The sequence below is a fragment of the Arvicanthis niloticus genome, chromosome 20 (genome assembly GCF_011762505.2).
Source record: "Arvicanthis niloticus isolate mArvNil1 chromosome 20, mArvNil1.pat.X, whole genome shotgun sequence".
NCBI classification, from domain to species: Eukaryota; Metazoa; Chordata; class Mammalia; order Rodentia; family Muridae; genus Arvicanthis; species Arvicanthis niloticus.
The window spans coordinates 35196040-35204642 of record NC_047677.1 but is presented as its reverse complement, the minus strand read 5'-3'; positions in this window follow the sequence as shown (position 1 = coordinate 35204642).

The following is an 8603-nucleotide window of genomic DNA, read 5'->3' as shown; positions in this document are numbered from 1 at the left end:
AATTGTCTGAAGCCCACAGAATAAAACTGGCTATTGCATGAGACTTTAGTCAGCCTTAATTTTAGGGTCCACTCTCCCAGGTTCACGCTGCCAAGTAGAACAGTAACATCTGTTGAGTAACAGTGGTACCTTTGTTGAGCAAATCCCCACAGATGGATTTTCTTGGTCACATTATTTAAAACAGGAAGACCCTACCCCCACCTCCTACCCACTTTAAGGCACGTGGCCCTTTCTGGTAGCTGCCCAGAGGAAAGACTTGACTAGAGAGGAGGGGACATTGATTGTTGCCTGTTTGTCCTCTATTTTAGTGTCAAGTTCACTCATCCTGTCACTAGGATGTTCCTTTGTTGTCATTAGAACCAACTTCTTTGGAGTTCCAACATAGACTGAAGACAGCAGCTCTCCGGGAATTCTCTAGGTCTCCTGCACCAGATTGGTCCTTCTGAGATGTCCAGCCTTGTGGACTAAGCAACTGTCAGATTCTTAGACTCGACTGTGTAAGAAAGACAGCCACTGTTGAACTAATCAGGCCATATCCTGTAAACCAGTCAAATAAAGCCCCCCCTTTAATTACATATACATACACATATACACATATACACATACATACATACACACATATATATTTATATATATATATTATATATATATTATATATATATATAAAATATATATATATATAATATATATATTATTATTTTTTCATTATTTTTATTCCTTTGGAGAACCCTGACTAATAACTATTGGACACCAGAATTTGAAGGAAAGACCCTATTGCTGAAAACATCATACACTTTGAACCCAGTACCAACTTTGAAGGAATCAAGTTGGTACTGATTGGGAACCGTCCTCCAAACTGGCTAGTTTTCATAGTACTGGGAGGTGTTGTACAGGCTGCTGGGGAGAAGGGTGAGGGGATCGTAAACAGCCTTACATAACTGTGAACTCTGTAAGTTACAATAATGACCAGTTTGGAAAGATATGTCCCCGGATACAATAATAACATGAATGCGATATGACAAGATATGCCCATGGGTGTGGTAGTGGCATGGCCATTATGGGGACAACCAACCATTCTCTGACTGGATTTAAGGATTGCTCCATAGGAGGAAACACATGGTCGGTACTGTTAATCTGGCCAAGAATCCATGACTGGGAGCTCCCAACATCCAGGGGTGACCCTACTACTGTTCTTCTGTTGAATGGACATAGTTCCTAGGTTCATATCTCTAAAGCTATAGCTTAGTGCAGCTCCCAGACCTTGGTAGTCTCTTTGCACTGGCTGGCTATTAACACAGAAACTCATAACTGGTCAAAGAACACAGAGAACAAATGTCAGAGGAGTGTTATGCCATGGATGGAACATCTATATCATACCCATCCCCCATCCCAGATGGGAACAGAGAGGTTATAAAAGCCAGAGGTCTGGGAGGACCAGAGGGAAACAGTGTGTGATGGACAATGAGAGGACTGCTGAACTCATGAACTCTCAGCAGCCATAGTTGCTTATACACGATCAATCCAGTCAACATTCTAGCCTGGCTAGGAAGAGGTTCACAAGCTATGGACAGTTTATGACTTCTGGAAAGGGGAGAGTATTGTGTGACGCACTCTTCTTAGGGAGAGAGAAATGTAGCTCTCTCTCTCTCTCTCTCTCCCTCCCTCCCTCCCTCCCTCCCTCCCTCCCTCTCCACCCACATCTCCACCCACATCCCTCTGATGAGCATTGCATGAACATACGTACTCAGTGTGTCTTCTCCTTCCAGAGAGGGAGGCTAAGTATCAATTACACCAAAGTCCAACTTGGTGAATTAATACATTTTATTGGGGTTATTAATAAGCATATGGGGGCTGGAGAGATGGCTCAGCGGTTTAAGAGCACTGCCTGTTCTTCAGAACAGGTCCAGAGTTCAATTCCCAGCAACCACCTGGTTGGCTCACAATCATCTGTAATGGGATCCGATGCCCAATTCTTGAGTGTCTGAAGACAACTACAGGGTACTCACATACATTAAAATAAATAACCAATTCCTTTAAAAAAAAAAAAAAAAACAAGCATATGGTTGAAAGATTACTTATAGGAGCAGCAATACATCCAGCTATCCAGCTGCAACACCAACATGGCCACCCTAGTATGAGCAACAACTTACAAAACCTGCATCCCTGTCCCTGGCTCTCCGCGCATCTTCCAGCAGCTCCACAGTCTGAGAAATCTCTGCTCTGCAGCTGGAGTGATCAGAGCCTCTTCCAGTAAAATCCTTTTCTAGTCTAGGAGAGTTTTTGAGGCTCTTCCAAGTTTCTGCTTTCCCAGACATGTGACCACTTGTTTTCCTCTCCTGTCTCATGAACTTCCCTGACCCGTGGAGGGAATGTTTATATTTGGAGGAAGCTGCTAACCAACAGAGAGCCAATTTTCTTTAAGTGTGAGACCCCAGTAGGTCAACCAACACTCTGGTGGATGGCCCCGTATTCATGAATATATTAGTAACAGAAATTGAAACCAATGGGTTCTTAAAAAGACAAGAAAATTGGAAGGGTTGAGGGATGGATTTGGGAGAAGTTAGGTGGAGGAATGGGGTGAATATGATAAAAAAATATATTCTATACATGTATGAAATTTTCAAAGAATAAAAATACTTTAAAAATTATTTTATAGCTACTTGTATTTATTCAGTGCAGAACCGAGGCATCCATCATCAGGCCTTTCCGAATGCTGACGAACACAAAGCATCAGAGTTTGATGGCTGGAGAATATATATGCCACTGTGTCATGGCCTGAAGCCTCAGCCTCAGGAGAGGCTGAAACAGGCAGTCAGCAGGCTGCAGGGTTCCACAATGTGACTGGGTTCTTACTCCTCTGATCCTTGAGATTAGGGTTAAAGCTCTTCATAACCATACCAAAGTCTTGTCTTCCAAATGGGGAACCAAGGAGTTCATGAACCTGTCTGGCGTGACGTGGGACAGAGTAATGATGGCCAGGAGTGTGACTCAGGAGAAGTGCTCTGGAGCTGGGGTCCTGGTAAATAGTCAGGAGCAGGATTCTAGAGCGGGTGGTCTGTAGCTGGGTCTTGGTTTTGTCACCTTCTGGCTGCAATCACCACCACAGGTCCTGTGGGAACTTCAGCCTTTGACTTAATGCCTTTGGGCCTGTGTTTTCTCACTGATGAAATAGGAATTCCTCATTGACTGGTTTGTACACATTAAACTTCACGAAGTATGTAAAAAACACACACAACACAGGGCACTCCAGTTGTAGACACAGGCGAAGCATGGTGGCACCTGCCTTTAATCCAGCACTCAGGAGGCAGAGGCAGAGGCTGGTGGATTTCTGTGAATTCAAAGCCAGCCTGGTCTATATATGAACATCTGGGATATCCAGACCTACATAGTGAGACCCTGTCTCAAAAAAAAAAAAAAAAAAAAAAAAAAAAAAAAAAAAAAAAAAAGTTTCTACAGGCATGCATCTGAATACTTCTCAAATTCAAGACAGTTTCTTCCAGAGAAACAGAACTGGGAAGGACACAAGGCCACTTGGATCAGTACCAAGAGATTACGCAATGAACAGGACCATGATAACTTTGCTTAGTCACAGTCTTTCATACTTATTGGTGGCAAGTCAAAGAACACTGTCTACTTCAATCCAGGCTTGATTACAACCACATGGGTCGATGCTAAGTTCTACGGACAGCCATAGAAATCCACACCAGAGAACAACATGTTCCTCAATCCGGACTGCACACATATGTTTATGTCACAGAAACTGGGGTAATTCATGGAGACAGTCCTTTCCTGGTGCCACTGAGGGGAGCGGAAGGTGCCTGACCTCACACGGCTATTCTTTTTGCTTTTTATGGTTTTCTAGGTGTGTGTGTGTGTGTGTGTGTGTGTGTGTGTGTGTGTATCTGTGCATGTCTGCAAGTATGTGCACACATGTGTATATGTTTTGTCATGCATGTGGTGCCCTGAGATTGATATCTATGATCTTCCTCAGCCCCTCTTCATCCTATTCATTGAGGTAAGGTCTCTCAGTTAAAGCAGGAGTTCACTGATTCAGCTCGTCTGGATAGCCAGATTGCTCTTGGGATCCCCTCTGTCTGCTTTTCAAAGCTGAAATTACAGGTGGGCAGCCACACCTACCTGGCGTTTATGTGGGCTCCAGGGATCCAAGGTCCAGTCCTGATGTGTGGATAGCAAGTGCATTAACCACTAGGCTATCTTTCTTCCCAGCAATTCATCAATGACTCAGATGGATCATTACCACATCATGTTTGCTGAATTTTATGTAAATTTCAGCCTTGTTTACCTAGTATTCGTGGTATGTATATGATATACGACATTTAGGAGCCATGATTTATACATGATATATAACATTTAATAGCCATGATACATACATGATATACAATATTTAATAGCCATGATATATACATGATATACAACATTTAGGAGCCGTGGTATATACACTATGTACCAAGCAGGTGTTATTAATGGCTCTTCTTCCTCCCTCTTTCCCTCCCCTTCTTCCTTCCTCTGCCCCTTTCCTTCCATTCTTTCTCCCTCCCTTCCTTCTTTGTCAAACATGAGAGAAGCATGAGATTCAGAGTGGTTAAGCCTCCTGCCCAGAGGGAGTACTGCTGTCCAGCAGTGGGAACAACTCAATCCACTTGCTACACACACACACACACACACACACACACACACACACACGGGGGGGGGGGCATGCACAGAGACAGGCATACACAGAGAAACACACACATACACACACACACACACACACACACGGGGGGGCATGCACAGAGACAGGCATACACAGAGAAACACACACATACACACACAGACAGACTGACATAAAGAGAGACAGAAACACACACACACAGACAGACACATAAACACACAGAGAAACAGACACACACAGAGAGACATACACACAGAGACAGACATACAGACATACAGAGACAGACATACACACAGAGACAGGCAGACACAGAGAGACAGACACAGAGAGAGAGAGACAGACACACACACACACACACACAGAGACAGAAAGACACAGAGTGAGAGACAGAGAGACACAGGTAGACAAACAGACAGACACATACACACACAGACTGTTAATACACACACACACACACACACAGAGAGAGAGAGAGAGAGAGAGAGAGAGAGAGAGAGAGAGAGAGTCGAACACTGAGGATCTTTTTACAGTTCCAGGATTCATGGCGTTTCAGAGGTTCTAGGGTTAGAAATAGCTAGCCAGAAGCTTCTGAAAGCCACCACTGCCACCACCAGTGAGTCCCTGAGTCGCCCCCACGTCCCCACAATGTTTTCATTACACTGTGACTGTACATTTCCTTTTTTTTTTTTTTTTTTTGTTTTTTGTTTTTTTGAGACTAGGTTTCTCTGTGTAGCCCTGGCTGTCCTGGAACTCACTCTGTAGACCAGGCTGGCCTTGAACTCAGAAATCCGCCTGCCTCTGCCTCCCAAGTGCTGGGATTAAAGGCATGCGCCACCACTGCCCACCGCCCGGCTGACTGTACATTTCCTAACAGTCCCCAATCACTGCTCTGCCGAGTCTTCACCCTGATGCCCCTCTAGACTATCAAGTCCACGAGAGCAAGCATGTATCTTATTCATTACATTGACCTGGCTGCCCAGCCCCACACCCAGCAGAAGGAGCGGAACTGTTTGAAGGTGAAGGAGAGTGACCCACGCAGACGCAACACTTACTCTTGGCTCTACTTACTTGCAGATAAGGAATGCTTCTCGTGCATCTTCTCTGAAGGCACAGGGGACACCTACATGCTAGGTCCAGAGATGGCATAAAGGAAAATACTAGAGCCAACTATGCCCAAGTCCCAGAGACCCCAAAGACCACCGAGGAGCCAATCCCGATGTAAACATGTAAGGGTCTTTATTACAAGCAAGGACTCTCACCGTCACCGTCGCAGCAGGTCAGGGTGAGAGTCCCAAGTCTAGCAGTGCAGGGTATTTATTATAATTAGAAATCTTGGGGAATTTCCATACAGGTCAGCAAGTTAATATTTTTAAAACTGCATTTCTGGTGTAATCTGCAGAAACCGAATATGGGAAGAAAATCACCTGACAAACAGGATGGCTACTTTGTGCAGCATGTCTTAGGTTATCTATATGTACCTTGATCCTACTGTTATAACCTAACTGGCTAGTGGGTCTGGGAGGGTGCAGGGGAAGGGGAGGCGGGAAATTGCCATAGAATGTTTGCTCAAGTGGACTTTGTGGTTTTCCTCCTGGAATTGGAGTTTAGTCTCTGGAGCGTCATAAAAACATGGAGTTGGTTGGGCTTTACACCTAAGACTCAGGAGGTCACTCTGAACATGGGATAAGATGGAGTAGTCAAGGTGACTGAGGTTTGCAGGAGCACACTGCGACCCTCCAATACAGTCCCTCATGTTGTGGTGACCCCACCCCCCATCATAAAATTATTTCCTTGCTGCTTCATTAACCGTAACTTTGCTACTGTCACAAATAGCAATGCAAATATCTGATATACAGGCTATCTGATCCGTGACCTCTGTAGGGGTCGCAACCGAGAACTGCTGTGCTCCAGGATAGTAACGACCATCCCTGAACAAACTATTTGGCCTTAGGCCAGACCCTGTGCTCAGAAAGCACTTGGTACCTCTTTGCATTTCATTTCCTCTACAAACTTGGGACATAGCTGAGACCTGGGTGATCAAACCTTAACAAATAGCCTATAGCAGAAGCAATCCCAGGGATAGGAAATCGGTGCTTGAGCATATATAGGTACGACTTTACTTAGCTGTCAGTGGCCTGATACAGGCTCTAAGGAACCCCAGATAGATGGGTTGAGGAATCTTACGTTTACAAGAGAGGGTCCTCATATCCAGGAGCCTTCACATGCAGAAGCCCTTGTATGCAGGGGACCAAAGCAGCAGCCCTTATACGTGAAAAGACCTTTCTATGCGGATGCAGTCTTTATATATACAGGAAGAAACCTTTTATGAAGAAGTCTGAAAAGATGGTTTTGAGAAAGAGTCAGGCCTTTTTCGTTTTCATTTCATGCTCAGTTTGACCCTATTTACTCCTGGGTTAAACATCCAACATCTCAGGAAGGGTAAGTAAGGGGGTAGGGGTGGGAGGAGCGATGTCTCAAAGGTCCAGTTCCTTTCACACTTCACTAGGCCTCTTATGACACTTTGAATTAAAGATTGGACCAGATCTGAGAGGACAGCCAGAGGAAATCACAGTTTTATTAAGGATGAGTGTCTAACAAGAACAACAACAACCCCATCCAACAACAACATTGGGTCTAAAGGACAGACCTTTGTTTTTTCAAAAGCTTTTAAAAGAGCAATTTAAAGGTTATAATTTAATACCAACTGTTAGAAGATGTGGGAGTTAAGAAAACAGGGAAAGAGAATGCATTGTCAGATGGGACATAGAATAGGGGTAAGTTTAATCTTTCTTCTTGATAAACTATTTTCAAATGGGGAACGGGACAGTAGATCAGGACAATGGAAAATACAGCTACAGACCAGAGTGGAACGTTATGGTAAGAAAAACAAACAAAAACAAAAACAAACAAACAAACAAAAAACCAAGCACAGACTGGGTTTTAACAACTTATCTTTTTGATAGACTTCTTTTTACCGTTGGAGGGAATGCGCTATTGTGGATCAAGGCTTCGCCTTGCCATGTCCTCGCTTGGCTTCAAGCTGGAACCCATCCTCCGAGACTCACTTTCTTCATCGGTTAAACATGAACAGCATACACGTGTTTCCTTGGTGACTGTAAACCTATGGTAAATACCAGTCAGTAGATGATTAACACGAACTTTTGCCTGTTCACCTTTTTCTGTGAGCTGTTTTCCTCCGACTCTCTCTTAAGCATTCCTCTTTTATTCTGCTTGGTGTTGTTTTGTTTTTTGCAAGACAGCATTTCACTGTGTAGCCCTGGCTGTCCTGGAACTCACTCTGTAGACCAGGCTGGCCTCGAACTCACAGATATCTGCCTCTGCTGCCTGAATGCTAGGATCAAAAGGGCATTGTCACCACCTCCCAGCTTCCCTCAAGAATTTCTATCCCTAGCCCTTATGTATAGGTTGGTGGAAATATTTCTTATTTCCCTGTACAGTGTTAAGAAAAACTATTTTCCTATACGTTCATAAGTATGTGTAAGAGTGTGTGGGTTTATTTCTTTTTTTTTTTAATATTTGTTATATTGCACAGAACACTGATGCTCCTGGGATGTTAAGTTTAAGCTTGCTGTGTTAAGATAAAATTAATGACAAGTGGTTACATTTGTACTGGTGTACAATGTACGGGACAATGATGAATACAGCAACAGACCAGAGTGGAGGATGCTACCACAACCAAGGCAACTTATAGGAGGAAGGGTTGGCTTGGCCATCATGAATGGGAAGGCAGGACAGCAGGCAGGTGTAAGTGATGGGAGAAAGAAGCTAAGAGATCAAATAAAGTAGATCTCCAAGTAAGGCTATAAAGCTAAGAGCAGATGCAAAACTGTAAGAAACTATATATATTCAGGACACACCTCTTGGAAACCCAGAAACCAGTGCCACCAACTGGGCACCAAGTATTCAAATA